Below are 16,522 nucleotides of genomic sequence, written 5' to 3' on the forward strand. Positions count from 1 at the left end.
TTTTAACTTTCAGAGGAACCTCCATGCTGATTTCCAGAGCAGCTGCACCAGTTTGCATTCCCACCAGCAGTGTAAGAGCCCTTTCTCCACATCCTCCCCTACACCTGTTGTTTCTTGTGTTGTAAATTTTAGCCATTCTAACAGGTGTGAGATAATATCTCATCATAGTTTTGATTTGTATTTCCTTGATGATAAGTGATGTTGAGCATCTTTCATGTGTCTGTTGGCCATCTGTATGTTTTCTTTAGAAAAATGTCTATTCATGTCTTTTGCCCATTTTTTACTTGGGTTATTGGCTTTTTGCGTGTTGAGTTTGAGAAGTTCTTCATAGATTTTGGATTTAACTCTTTATCAGATATGTTCATAGATTTTGGATTTAACTCTTTCTTAGATTCTCCCATTCCAAAGGTTGCCTTTTAATTTTGTTGATTGTTTCCTTCACTGTGCAGGAGCTTTTTGTCTGGATGTAGTCCCAATAGTTCAATTTTGCTTTTCTTTCCCTTGTCTCAGAAGACATATCTAGTAAAAAGTTGCTACAGCCAATCTCAAAAAGGTTAGTGCCTGTGCATGGCTTCATTTATAAACTGCAATGATAGTAACTTAAAACATAGGCTGTTTTGCGGCATCTGGGTGGTGGAGTCACTTGACTGGCCAACTCTTGGTTTCAGCTCAGGTCATGATCTTGGGGTCATGAGATCAAGCTCTGCATTGGGCTCCAGGCTCAGTGCAGAGTTTGCTTGAGATTCTCTCCCTTTTCCTCTGGCCCTCCTCAATCTCACTCTCTCTCTCTCTAATAAATAAATTCAAAAAATAGGCTATTTTGTAGTTAAATGAGATAACGCTATGCTTTGCAAGCATAAACATTCAAATATCGTTATTACTGAGAGTATTGCAAGTAACTTCAGTGGGTCTCTGCTTCTGCTCTTGTCTGCCTACAATCTGTGCTTCCCAGAGTAGCAGGAGAAATACGTTTAAAAATTAAAACAAAATGATGTCACCACTACACTCGAACTCTTCAGGAGCTTCCTGTACATTTAGAATAAATGACCCCCTACCAAGACTTAGAAGGTCATGGTGGTCTGTCCCCAGACTGCTTTTCTGGACCTATCTCCTAATGTTTAGTGCTCTGGCCACAATGACCTTCTTGCTTCTCTAGCACACCAAAGTCTTCTTGTCATAGCACTTTGTGTGAGCACTAATCTTTTCTTAAAGCACAGGATGTGTGCAGGGTTCATACTTTATTTTCCTTTAGGCCTCAGCGCTGGTGTTAGCAAAATGTTCTTTAACCATCATATTGCCCTGGGTACTTTTCTTTGTAGAATTCAACGCTAGCTAAAATTACCTTATTTATCCATTTACTATTTGTTCTCTCTTTCAGTAGACTTAAAGGCTCACAGGTATAGGGACATTTTCTGTCTTATTTTCTATTATCTCCAAAGCCACAACTGTACTTGGTAAATATTTGCTTAATGACTGTATAATTACACCCTGGTTCAAAGATGATGCAATTTATGATAATTTGGACAAAACCAACAATAGAGTAAAAATCTCTATGGCAGGAGAAAATGGTTTCTAGGCTAGGAGTGGTTTATTTATTTATTTATTTATATATTTTTTATTGTTGTTATGTTAGTCACCATAGAGTACATCATTAGTTTTTGATGTAGTGTTCCATGATTCATTGTTTGAGTATAATACCCAGTGCTTAGGCAATACATGCCCTCCTTAATACCCATCACCGGCGGGCTAACCCATCCCCCCATCCTCCCACCCTTTAAAACCCTCAATTTGTTTCTTGGAGTCCGTAGTCTCTATAGTTCATCTCTCCTCTGATTCCCCCCTTCATTTTTTTTTCCTGCAAGACACAAAAGTAGATTTATTTTTTTAATAATTTTTTATTGTTCTGTTAATCACCATACATTACATCATTAGTTTTTGATGTAGTGTTCCACGATTCATTGTTTGTGCATAACACCCAGTGTTCCACACAGAATGTGCCCTCTTTAATACCCATCACCAGGCCAACCCATCCCCCCACCACCCTCCTCTCTAGAACCCTCAGTTTGTTTTTCAGAGTCCATCATCTCTCCTGGTTCGTCTCCCCCTCTGACTTACTCCCCTTCATTCTTCCCCTCCTGCTGTCTTCTTCTTCTTTTTTTTTTTCTTAACATATATACCATTATTTGTTTCAGAAGTACAGATCCGTGACTCATCAGTCTTGTACAATTCACAGGGCTCACCATAACACATACACTCCCCAATGTCTATCACCCAGCTACACCATCCCTCTCACCCCCCACCACTCCAGCAACTCTCAGTTTGTTTCCTGAGATTAAGAATTCCTCATATCAGTGTGGTCATATGATACATGTCTTTCTCTGATTGACTTATTTCACTCAGCATAACACCCTCCAGTTCCATCCACGTCATTGCAAATGGCAAGATCTCATTCCTTTTGATGGCTGCATAATATTCCATTGTGTATATATACCACTTCTTCTTTAGCCATTCATCTGTCGATGGACATCTTGGCTCTTTCCACAGTTTGGCTATTATGTATATTGCTGCTATAAACATCGGGGTGCACGAACCCCTTCGGATTCCTACCTTTGTATCTTTGGGGTAAATACCCAGTAGTGCAATTGCTGGATCGTATGGTAGCTCTATTTTCAACTGTTTGAGGACCCTCCATACTGTTTTCCAGAGTGGTTGCACCAGCTTGCATTCCCACCAACAGTGTAGGAGGGTTCCCCTTTCTCCGCATCCCCGCCAACATCTGTCGCTTCCTGACTTGTTAATTTTAGCCATTCTGACGGGTGTGAGGTGGTATCCCATTGAGGTTTTGATTTGGATTTCCCTGATGCCGAGCGATGTTGAGCACTTTTTCATGTGCCTGTTGGCCATTTGGATGTCTTCTTTGGAAAAATGTCTGTTCATGTCTTCTGCCCATTCTTGATTGGATTATTTGTTCTTTGGGTGTTGAGTTTGATAAGTTCTTTATAGATTTTGGATACTAGCCCTTTATCTGATATGTCATTTGCAAATATTTTCTCCCATTCTGTCGGTTGTCTTTTGGTTTTGCAGACTGTTTCTTTTGCTGTGCAAAAGCTTTTTATCTTGATGAAATTCCAATAGTTCATTTTTGCCCTTGCTTCCCTTGCCTTTGGCGATGTTTCTAGGAAGAAGTTGCTGCGGCTGAGGTCGAAGAGGTTCCTGCCTGTGTTCTCCTTTAGGATTTTGATGGACTCCTGTCTCACGTTTAGGTCTTTCAACCATTTGGAGTCTATTTTTGTGTGTGGTGGAAGGAAATGGTCCAGTTTCACTCTTCTGCATGTGGCTGTCCAATTTTCCCAACACCATTTGTTGAAGAGACTGTCTTTTTGCCATTGGACATTCTTTCCTGCTTTGTCAAAGATGAGTTGACCATAGAGTTGAGGGTCGATTTCTGGGCTCTCTATTCTGTTCCATTGATCTATGTGTCTGTTTTTGTGCCAGTACCATACTGTCTTGATGATGACAGCTCTGTAATAGAGCTGGAAGTCCGGAATTGTGATGCCGCCAGCTTTGCTTTTCTTTGTCAACATTCCTCTGGCTATTCGGGGTCTCTTCTGCTTCCATACAAATTTTAGGATTATTTGTTCCATTTCTTTGAAAAAAGTGGATGGTATTTTGATGGGGATTGCATTGAATGTGTAGATTGCTCTAGGTAGCATTGACATCTTCACAATGTTTGTTCTTCCAATCCATGAGCATGGAACGTTTTTCCATTTCTTTGTGTCTTCCTCAATTTCTTTCATGAGTATTTTATAGTTTTCTGAGTACAGATCCTTTGCTCTTTGGTTAAATTTATGCCTAGGTATCTTATGGTTTTGGGTGCAATTGTAAATGGGATCGACTCCTTGCATTGTTTCTCTTCTGTCTTGTTGTTGGTGTATAGGAATGCCACTGATTTCTGTGCATTGATTTTATATCCTGCTACTTGACTGAATTCCTGTATGAGTTCTAGCAGTTTTGGGGTGGAGTCTTTTGGGTTTTCCACATACAATATCATATCATCTGCAAAGAGTGACTTCTTATTTGCCGATTTGGATGCCTTTGATTTCTTTTTGATGTCTGATTGCTGAGGCTAGGACTTCTAATACTATGTTGAATAGCAGTGGTGATAGTGGACATTCCTGCCGCATTCCTGACCTTAGGGGAAAAGCTCTCAGCTTTTCCCCATTGAGAATGATATTCGCTGTAGGTTTTTCATAGATGGCTTTTATGATATTGAGGTATGTACCCTCATATTAAATTATATTTTATAGCAACTGTAAGATCAGAATCACACTAACATACTTTGAACTAGTTGCATTGTCATCAAGACATAATGCAAATCATCTTGAAAAATAATCTGTTTAATATCAAGATAATAAAAAAATGAAGCAATTACTAATCTAAAATAGTCATTCAGACACGAATGTCTAAAAGTATCTGGTGAGGACTAAAATATCTGACGCACTAATTGCTAGGAAATATATTTTTACCTTATTATTTTGTTACCTTTTCCTTCAGCCTACTGCTAGAGCTTGCTCCATTAGCTAATTAGACTGGTTGAAATAAAAGACTAACTATGATCTTGTTTAAAAACATTCAAAAAGGTTTTTAATTTTAAAAAAATATGAAGTTAAAAATTTAGCCATGTTCAGCCAGCTGAAAATAACTGATTGTCAACTGGGCAAAACCTATTGCCAAGTATACATGTTTTGGAGTTTTGGGGGTGTTAATAGTAGGTTTTAGTGTGTTATTAACTTCCAAGCTCAACAAGAAGCACTCATCAGTATTCTCCTAACCTTTTCAGAATGAAATGCATAGGACTTACTGTGAACTCCAGTGTTAATGTGGCCATTTAGTAACAGTGGTCAAATTTCAAGATGGTCTCTCCCATATAACAATATATCAGTGACAATAGTGCTTTAAGTTTTTAGAACATTTTCAGATCCTTTATTTTCTTTTTCTAATAAATGAATTTGTGAAGTAGGGAGATCAGATATTTTTCTCCCAATTAAATAAAGGAAGAAAATAATTTATAAGAAAGTTAAATGGCTTACTAAAATGCATACGGATATAGAACACAAAACCAGAAGGCTAGGCTCCTTGACATCCTATGTTTTTTGCAATGAGCAACAAAACCTGATAGGCAGTGGGCACATTCTCTCAAAAAATATTTTATCATCATTGTTATCTCCAGAAACTGCTCCACTGACAGGCTCAAGACAACCCCCATTTCTATTTCTGTTAGCATGGTGATACCTAATTAATAGCTAGCTCATCTTTCCATTCTTTCTTTCTTTTCTTTTCTTTTTTTTCAACAGAAACCACTCAGACTGTGCCCTCTCCCCTTACTCCCCCAAAGGAAGAAAAGAACAATCATCAATGGCAATAGGCAGTTGTGGAAGCAACACCTAAAGCCAGCTTCATGCTCAGGAGAGAACACTGAACCTCCTCCTTGCAGTCCTTTCAAAAAGATATCTTTCAAAGATACCTGAATAGCATGGCCCTGACCGCTCTCTCTAATAGTCCATCCACAGCATTTCAGTGATACTACCTTTCCCATAAGGGACTCTACCCAGATCCTTCTGTTTCTCTGGAATGGTGGTTACAGCAACTCTAATATGTTCATCTAGAACCTAGGAAATCCTAGATTGCCCAGCAAATGGTTGTATTAGTTCACATAAGTAACATGATTGCTGACAATACTGATTAGAGATCTAGGTCAAATAACCTCTCCTTGCCTCCCTACTTTATCTGTTAATAAATATGTCTTAAAGAACATCACTATGTCAAAGGTTAAAACACAGGCTGTTCATAAGCTCAATTAAAAAGGACACAGTAATACAGGCCTACCCCAAGAAATAGGAAAAAGTTCAAATAAACAATCTGACCTTACACCTAAGGAACTACAAAAAGAAGAACAAACAAAACCCAAGATGAGTAGGAGGAAGGAAATAATATAGATCAGAGCAGAAATAAATGACATGGATATTTAAAAAATGAAAAACTCAATGAAATCAAGAGCTGGTTCTTTGAAAAGATAAAACTGATAAAACCTTAGCCAGACACACCAAGAAAAAAAGAGAAAGAGCAAATAAATAAAGTCAGAAGTGAAAGAGAAGTAACAACTGTCACCACAGAAATATAAAGAATTATAAGAGAATACTACAAAAAAATTACGCCAACAAATTAGACAATCTAGAAGAAATGAATTCCTAGAAACATATAATCTTCCAAAACTAAAGCAGGAAGAAATAGAAAATCTGAACAGACTGATTACTAGTAATGAAACTGCATCAGTAATCAAAACTACCAAAAATATAAGTCCAGGACCAGATAAATTTACAGGTGAATTCTACCAAACATTTAAAGACAAATTACTATCTATTCTACTCAAACTATTCCAAAAAACAGAAGAGAAAGGAAAGCTGCCAAATGCACTCTCTAGGGCCAGCTTTGCCCTGATACCAAAGCCAGCCAAAGACACCACAAAAAAAGAAAACTACTGGCCAATATCCCTGATGAACACAGATGCAAAAATACTAAACAACATATTAGCAACCCACATTCAACAATACATTAAAAGGATCATTTGTCATGATCAAGTGAGATTTATTCCAGGAATGCAAATGTGGTTCAATATTTGCAAATCAATCAATGTGATACACCACAGCAACAAAACAAACAATAAAAATCATGTGATCATCTCTACAGATGCAGAAAAAGCTTTTGAGAAGATTCAACATCCATTTATGATAAGAACTCTCAACAAAGTAGGTTCAGAGGGAACATATCTCAACATAATAAAGGCCACATATGAAACATCCACAGCTGACATCATACTCAATGTTGAAAAACTGAGAACTTCCCTCTAAGATCAGGAACGAGACAAGAATGTCCATTCCTGTCACTTTTATTCAACATCGTACTTGAAGTCTTAGCCACAGCAATGAGGTAAGAATAAGAAATAAAAGGCATCTGTATTGGTGAGGAAAAGGCTAAACCGTCACTATTTATGGATGACATGATACTATACATAGAAAACCTTGAAGACTCCATCAAAAAACTATTAATAAATAGTAATAAATGAATTCAATTAAGTTGCAAGATATAAAATTAATACCCAGAATTTGCTAGCATTTCTATATACTAATAGCAAAGTAGCAGAAAGAGAAATCAAGAAAAAAATTCCACTTACTATTGAACCTTTTAAAAAGAATAAGATACCTCAGAATAACCTTACCCAAGGAGATGAAAGAGCTGTATTCTGAAAATAATAAAACACTGATGAGAGAAACTAAAGATAACACAAACAAATGGAAAGATATTCCATGCTCATGGATTGGAATAATTGATATTGTTAAAATGCCCATATTACCCAAAGCAATCTACGGATTTAATGCAATCCCTAACAAAATACCAACAATATTTCTCATAGAACCAGAACAAATACTATAATGGGACTAAAAAGACTCTGAATAGCCAAAGCAATCTTGGGAAAGAAGAACGAAGGGAGGTGTCACAATTCCAGATTTCAAGATATACTATAAAGCTGTTGTAATCAACACACTATACTGGCACACACAAAAGACACATAATCAGTAAAACAGAAAAGAGAGCCCAGCAAAAAACCCACACTTATACAGCCAATTAATCTATGGTAAGGGAGGCAAGAATATTCAATGCGGAAAAGACAGTCTCTTCAACAAATGGTGCTGGGAAAACTGAACAGCTATGTGCAAAAGAATGAAACTGGTCCACTTTCTTACACCATACACAAAAATAAACACAGAATGGATTAAAGACCTAAATGTGAGACCTGAACCATAAAAATCCTAGAAGAGAACACAGGCAGTAATTTCTTTGGTATCAGCCATAGAAACATTTTTTTTTTAAATATGCCTCCCAGGCAAGGGAAATAAAAGCAAAAAGAAACTACTGGGGCTATGCCACAATAAAAAGCTTTTGCACAGTAAAGGAAACCAACAACAAAACAAAAGGCAACCTACTGAATGGGAGAAGATGTTTGCAAATGATATACCAGGTAAGGGGTTAATATCCAAAATATATATAAAGAACTTATAACTCAACAACAAAAAATAAACAATATGATAAAAAAAATGGACAGAGGATCTCAATAGATGTTTTCCAAAGACATATAAATGGTCAACAGACACATGAAAAGATGCTCAGCATCATTAATTATCAGGAAAATGCAAATCAAAACCACACTGAGATACTACCTACATTTGCTTTAATGGCTAAAATCAAAAAGGTAAGAAATAACAAGAGTTGGCAAGAATGTGGGGAAAAAAAGAACCCTCATACACTGTTGGCGGGAATATAAATTGGTACAGCTACTGTGCAAAATACTATGGAGGTTACTTAAAAACATTAAAAATAAAAATACCATATGATCCAATAATTCTACTACTGGATATTTGCTGAAAGAAAACAAAAATACAAATTTGAAGAGATATATGCACCCCTATGTTTACTGCAAAATTATTTATAATAGCCAAGATATGGAAGCAACCCAAGTGTCTACTGATAGACAAACAGGGAAGACGTCACACACACACACACACACACACACACACACACACACACACACACACACACAATGGAAGATTATGCAACCATAAAAAAGAATGAGATTTTGCCACTTGAGACAACATAGATGGGCCTAGAGGGTATTAGGCTATGTGAAATAATTAAGATGAGAAAGACAAATATCATATGATTATTTCAATCATATATGGGATCTAAAGAACAAAACAAATGAATAAACAAACAAACAAAAAGCAGAATCAAATCTGTAAACAGAACACACTGGCAGCTGTCAGAGGGGATGGGGGTGGGGGGACAGTCAAAATGGGTGAAGGGGAATGGGAGGTATAGGCTTCCAGTTATGGAAAGAATATGTCAGGAGAATAAAAGGTATAGAATAGGGAATATAGTCAATGATATTGTAATAGTGTTGTATGGTGACAGAGAGCAGGTACACTTGTGGCAAGCAAAAAATAAAAAAAAATACAAAATAAATGATACAGAATAATATCATGGAATTCATCATTAGGAAGACTATCCAGGATCCACCTAAGTAGTAAAACATCAATCGGTCACTCCCTTTGTCTTTCTGTATCCTCCCGGAACCTCACATTCTCTTTTGCTCTTTCTCCAAGTGCATCTACTTCATTGTTTATCTGAAGATGCACTGTTCTACTTATCTTACTGTACATGGCCAATTATGACTTTCATAAAACTGTAATATTAATTCATGGTCTGTAATGATAGCTGGCTTAGATTTTCCTGTTATGTCACATAGTTTTCATGTCTCAGTTTTAGTTACTGAAAGAAAATCTGATGAATACAACTTGTATTGAGCCAGTTGCCTCATAGCCCCACTCCCTTCAGCCGATTCCAGAGTTGCATAACCATGTGATACATCAGGCTTCCACTTCTGGGCTTGGGAAGAGCTTGTTGTCTCTTATGAGAACTTACCCAGTATCTCTAGAATATTAGCTTTTGAAATTAGCAAAGATGTTTTAAAGGGCTAGAATACTGTTAATGAGGCTCTAGAGAAACAATGATTCCAATAAAATATTTTTTCACCTGTAAATTGGTATATTTTCCTGAAGAAAAAAGTGTATCATTATCATTAAAAGTAATCATACATATTGACTCAGTAATTCACTTCTAATAATTTGTGTTACGAACAAAGGCAGAGGTGAGCAGCAAAATATATATATATGATGCTACTATTATAACTACTGAATGATATTTATAGTAACTAAAAGCTGTAGAGAACCTAAAAATGCAAGGACAGAGAAACTGTGAAAAAATATTTCAGTATGTGGAATACTATGCAAATTAAAACAATAATATACAGGAATATTTAATGATAGATGAAATGCTAAAAGTATATTTAAGATAAATGCTAAAAGTATATTTAAGATAAATTCAAGTATATTTAAGGATAAATTTGTACATATCTGGAATAATGAGTAAATGAGTAAATAAATGAATAAATGTATCCTCAGAAGAATGCCAGACACATAGTAAGCACCTAATAAGTATTAGATCTTACCCCAGTTGCATTTGTGAATGTATGTGAATGCACAGAGGTACATGCATAGATATATATGTAGAGTCCAGAAAATTTTTTATACTTCCCAAATCACCAATCCCTTCAATTAGCAAATGGAATGTGATAAATCCTTAATTCTGACACAGCTCTGTCTCACTTGGTATACTAATCCTCTCAACCCTTTTGCCCAAACTTTACCTTAGCATAAAACAGTTTGACAGTACAAGGAAGACTAACTGTGATACTATAAATTCTGATACACGCAATTCCAAAAATTGTAAAGAAAAATGGAAAGGAAAAGGAACACATCTGGTAACTGGAATATAGAATTTCTCTAAGTGATTCTCAAGTACATTTAACAGAATGTCATTAATGTCAGTGGAAAGGAAAAAACATCCCCAATGAGTTTAAAGCATATAGTATAAATTACTTGTAACAGTTAATTTTCGAATTATTTTTCTTGTTTTACCATAAAACTTCATGAAGTTTTCCTATCCTGATTTATAATATATGTGTGTTTTAATATTAAAGAGTGTCTTTTTTTTAAAGAGAGAACAAAACCACTTTTGTGTAATATTGACACTTAAAGATGAGAAGTGCTATGTTTGTCTTTTAGGCTTACATAATGCCTAGGACACCATCATGTGTCTTCAATGGTAATAGTGCATTCCTTTGAGAAGCACAGAATTCCATGATTTCATATTCTATAAAAGATATTAAAACCAAGTTTGTCCCAGACTTCCCCAGTACAAGTGTAGTGTCTATTGACAGTTATAATGTAAACTGATATCACAAAATTATATATTAAGCCAAGTTTATTATATGAAAGAAATAGGGTGCCTGGATGGCTCAGCCATGAAGCCTCTGCCTTCGGCCCATGATCCCAGGGTCCTGGGATCGAGTCCCACGTGGGGCTCCCTGCTCTGCAGAAAGCCTACTTCTCTCTCTCCCACTCCCCCTGCTTGTGTTCCTGCTCTTGCTATCTCTCTGTCAAATAAATAAATAAAAACTTTTAAAAAAAGAGAGAAATAGAAACCCATTCTAAGTCATTTAAGAACAGGGAAAACAAGAAAAAGCTAAATGTCATTAATGAAATTTTGACTTGAAGATTGTATATAAATAGGAGATGCAGTAAATTATGAGCTGAAGAATGGGGGAAGTACAACATTAAAAAACTGCCAGTAAACACTAAAGTGATTTATAATAAATATACATAGAGATTTTAAACCATACTTTAAAACTTGATTCAAATTCTAAGACTTATTTTGTGTGTGTGTGTGAGAATGTAGTCCTCACTTAACATAGTAGTGCAAGACCATAAAAATGATCATGCAAGATGAAACCATGCAAAGCAATTTTTATCATTAGTGGGAAGAGTTGCAATTGTTCTGTGACATCTAACTTGCTCTGGATTATCTTTTTAAAGAGGTTTGTATAGCAAGCAGGTTTGGAAGATAGGCATAATTTGCTGGAGATTTTTTACTATCCAATATAATAAAAATAAGCTCTCCCTCTGGAGTTGTATTACATGGTGTAATACATAAGGCCCCTCTCTCAGATCAGACTTCCTAAACTCAAGGTTCTTCTGTAACACACTCCACTGTGTGTACAGGCATCACCTGGCCCTCCTCTTGTTGCCCTGTGGGAGCTGGGGCTTATTTATTTGACAGAGAGAGAGAGATTGAGCATGAGCAGGGGGAGCAAGAGGGAGAAGCAGGCGCCCTGCTGAGTAGGGAGCCCGATGTGATGCGGGGCTTAATCTCAGGACCCTGAGATCATGACCTGAGCCAAAGGCAGCCACTTAACTGACTGAGCCATCCAGGCACCCAGGAACTGGGGCTTAGACAAGCAACACCACAATGTTACTCTGGCTACTGCTATTGTTATAAGTGATACCTTGTCTTTGCCACCTACCCAGGAGTCTCCTATCTTCTGTCGGTATTTATTAAACCACGGCAAGCTAAATCTTCCATGGAGGTCATGAATAGGTCAAGGAATCTATCTTCTATTATTCAAAATTATTAAGATTTAGAAAGCAGTTACCAAAAAAGAGTTTATATATTAAAAAGGAGGAGAAAATTTTTGTATTATTTTCAGATAATAGGATCACACAATTGTAGAAGCAACAAATATTAATTGTGAATTTAATTAAATTGAAAATATTTCAAACTAGTAATTAAAAAAATTGAATAGCCCTTTTCCCCTCCCTAAAACAGTTGAACATGAAGGGTAATCAGAATTAGACCCAGCCAGATACTAAAACTTAATATAAAGCTAACATAAAATAAAGTCACTGTGCTACGTAGATGACCTTGCATTTGAATTGGTGGGCATTCTTAAACTTATTAGTTTCATAACTTCACATTTTTACATAAATTGGGATTTTTAAAAAAATGATGACTTTTCTTTGTGTTATTTGTAGTTAATAATACTGACAATATTTTAGTATATTTTAAAAATCACAAAATGCATAAAAATAGAAATCAAGCATAATTCCATCATGCAAAGAAATATTTGTTTACCTTTTTTTACTCATTACAAAAGCAATACATTTGGCCATAGAAAAATGAGAATCTACACAGATAAGTCAAAAGATGAAATAAATTTAAAATCTCCCACAACCACACCTCTTAGAGGTAACTACTGTTAATACTTTCATAAACTTATTTCCACACATTTTTCTATGCATATATATTAACGTCAATATTCTGCTTAGTAACTTGAATTCTTCACTTAACCATACATCATAAATATCTATCAATGTTAATGGATATTTATCTGCAATACCATTTTTAACTGGGTGAAAGGTATTGCATTTTCTTAATGCACTATATTTAACAACTATTTATAGATATTAATGGTTTTTTCCTCTCAATATCTTAATATATTAAATAAGGCTACAGTAACACTTTCTCAGAACCAGCATATATACTGCCTGGGTTTTATAATCTAGACTCCTGATTTTAAAGTTTGTTTCAAGGACTAATAATCATTTTGTTTCTGTCATAAATTTTGCTTATATTACATCCAGCTGATGGAGCCTGTTCAGGGTCTTAAATGTGTCTGTGCAGCCACTGCCCCCTCAACAACTCGTCCCACAACAAAAGAAGGAGGAGAGACTGCCTCTAGCCCAACCACAGACTACATTCTCCAAAGAAACTCCTGATCAATAAAATCTTAACAACGGTAGAAATCCGGATGGCATGGATGAATGTCCTGTGGCCTGATTTCAACTGCCCTTGGCCTAAAGAGGGGGCTAAGAATGAGAAAGGTGGCCTTTGACATTTGGGAACTGCTCTGTACTGTCAACTAGGCCTTTTTTCTACTACTGAACATAAATAATTTTTTTTTTAATTTAAAGATTTTATTTATTTATGTGAGAGAGAGAGAGAGTGCACTTGAGCAGGGGTAGGGGCAGAGGGAGAAGCAGACTTCCCGCTGAGCAGGAAGCCCCACACAGGGCTCCATCCCAGGACCCTGAGATCATGACTTAAGCTAAAGGCAGACGCTTAACTGACTGAGCCACAAAGACACCCCAAACATAAACAATTTTATAGAATATCAATATCAGAAAAGGCCACATATTACTATATGACTATGATGGTTCAAGACCAAAACAAGGTCACTCTATAATCATGCCTAAACATAGATGAAAACCTGAACATTGTCCAAACAACAAAAATAATCCAAGCATTCCTCTATTCTGCCAAATGAGTGACTGCTTTCACAATTATAGCTTTGGCCTCATTCTAGCTTTCCCTCCTTCTAGATAAGATTAGCATAACCAATCATAGAAATACCCCCACTTCCTGACTACATTCAATCTGGAGCAAAGCCCTGCTTCCTTAAATCTTCCTGAAAATCACCAATAACAGGATACTAGGCCCAAATCTGTAAATCTTGTTAAGAGTCCCCCACTTGAGATGCCCCATGGTTCCCCATGATGTAAGCTCTTCCTCCTTACAATGAATCACAATCCCAAATTATTCAACCACAGGCATGGCTGGAGAGCAATGACACTTTTAAAACACTAATAAGAATTTCTGGCGTAAGGTAAGTGCTTAATAAATGTCAGCTGTTATCATTATAGGAAGCAGCTTATTGTAAGGTAACATCTATGGACTTAGAAATCTGGGGCGCCTGAGAGGCTTAGTTGGTTGGGTGTCCAACTCTTGATATCAGCTTAGGTCATGATCTCATGAGTCCCGGGATCGAGCCCTGTGAGTCAGGCTCTGCACTCCGTGGGGAGTCTGCTTGAGATTCTTTCCCTCTGCTCCCAAACTCTGCTTGCTTGCTCTCTCTTTCTCTCAAATAAATAAATAAATATTAAAAGAAAAAGAAATCAGACCTCACACTGCACTATCTTGGCCAAATCCTAGAATTCTCTAAACCTCATTTCTTTATCTGTAATGTGAGTTATAGCAACATTTTCCTGCAGAAAGTTGAGTATTATTAGATGAAGACCTCATTTAATATTAATTTCCTTCCTGTATCTTCCCACTTATTTTATGAAATTCACACTCTATTTTTAGGACAGTAAGTGAACTTTCAATGGAATAATCCATTTGTTTTTAGTTCTCTCATAGATACCCACAAAAAGCAGAAATAAAGAAACCTTTTAAATAGGGGGATCATTTATGCACAGTCATTTTTTAAAATATTTTTTCAAACAAGCTACTGCAAACTTGCAGGAGAGGGTAAAGGAATGAAAGAGTGAAGGTACAGCTTTGTTCCTTGGCCAAGATAGAAGACACCAGAACCAGACAGAAACATTTCTTGGAGACTAGATGGCAATTTATGTAGAGCCATTCCCACATATATTTAACACATGGTTTGATGTCTTAAAAGTTCAACTTATATACATCTTCCATAACCATTTACTGCATAAATAAAACTACACCTGAAGACAAACAATCTTTATTGGTCAATGCACCAATTGAGGACATTTGGCTTCAGAAGATAGTAATATAACCTTTTTCCTGCTATTTGAGCACAGGTCTACTACAGAAAAAAAACAAAAACGAAAATGAAACAGAGAAAAGAGCTTTTTAAAAAGGCCTTTTCTCCACCAAGAGTTGAATAAGAGAATAAGAGGGGGTGAAAAAAGACAAAAACAATAGGCCATATTCAAATCAAATAGAAAAAATAGAAATGTGTGTACTGAAACTAAATCAGTGACTGTGTTACACAAACACTTTAATTGCTTCAGATATCTTTAGGTTTATTGAAGCATGTTATATATACTGTTTTTCTAAGATACTGACGCTCTTCTCCAGGGGAAAAAACTCAGAATAAAGGGCTAACATGAAAAAAATATTAGAGTGAATAAAATTGTGTCCAGTGGAAATCAATTTTCAGTACATTAGAAAACATCTAGTTGGTTTGCTTAATTTAGACGTTTTTCCATTTGGTTACTTAGAAGAATACTTTAATTTAAAGGAGAACTTTAACCTCATAATTTAAATTACCTCAATTTCTGATGAAAGCAAGAGAGTAAAATATCAATTTATGGATTTACTAACATTATGGATCAACTAACATTACAGATTAATCAGTAAATCACTTAGCAAATAGGAAATAAATATAACTGAGGAGCAATTTTATTGGAATTTATTGGTATAGTTTCATTCATCTGTCATTTTATGATTTCTGGAATCTTTTTTGGTACTTATATTCTAATATACTTAAATATATATTCCATTTGTATGCACATACAATTGTACATTCCAACATTAACCATCTCATATAATATATTCACATCAATTTAAAATTCATCATTTATTTACATAATTTTAAATGTAGATTTTGCATTTTCTCTCTTGTACATGTTCATAATTGTTAAATTACTCTCTTAAAGTTGAATATTGAGTTTATAGCTGCTTACTGCTTTATTTACTGATTTTCCTACACATAAATGAAAACAATGCAAATGTCCTATTGGTTTTACCACATGTAGATAGATTTGAATTAAAAAAAAAAAAACTAGTAAAACATTGGTATTGGTTTGTGACCCTAGTTGGAGTTTGGGAGGGCTATAAATAGTTAAGTCATTAAAAAACTCTCTAAGGAGTATGTAAATGGGAAAAAAATAATTAATCTTTAATGTGTGTGCTAATTTTTTTTTCTCTGCCGCCTGGAGATGTAAACCTTTTTAGAAAGCTTCCTACCAATTTTACACTCCAGGAATGTCCTTCTCAAGGACCTAGCACCATCCTTTTTAGGTCGAGGATGATAACACACCTATCTGCCACTCTCTGTAACAGAGTAAGGGCTTAAATTCAGTGGGAGCCAATGAGCAAGCACAGATGGTCTAATCACAGAGAAAAGCATCTCAAACGTGGAATAACACAATGTGCTCCCCACATCCCACTGATCACCCCTCCACTAATGTCCTCCAGT

General features: G+C 35.9%; 1 pseudogene; it reads right to left on the reverse strand.

Moving 5' to 3' along the window:
- Positions 1 to 5,356: 5,356 nt before the first annotated feature.
- Positions 5,357 to 5,555, reverse strand: LOC112826991 (small nucleolar RNA U3; annotated as a pseudogene).
- Positions 5,556 to 16,522: the final 10,967 nt, after the last annotated feature.

Source organism: Callorhinus ursinus, unplaced genomic scaffold, assembly GCF_003265705.2.
Source record: "Callorhinus ursinus isolate GAN/ISIS: 27379988/994484 unplaced genomic scaffold, GSC_fseal_2.0 scaffold7, whole genome shotgun sequence".
Classification (NCBI taxonomy): Eukaryota; Metazoa; Chordata; class Mammalia; order Carnivora; family Otariidae; genus Callorhinus; species Callorhinus ursinus.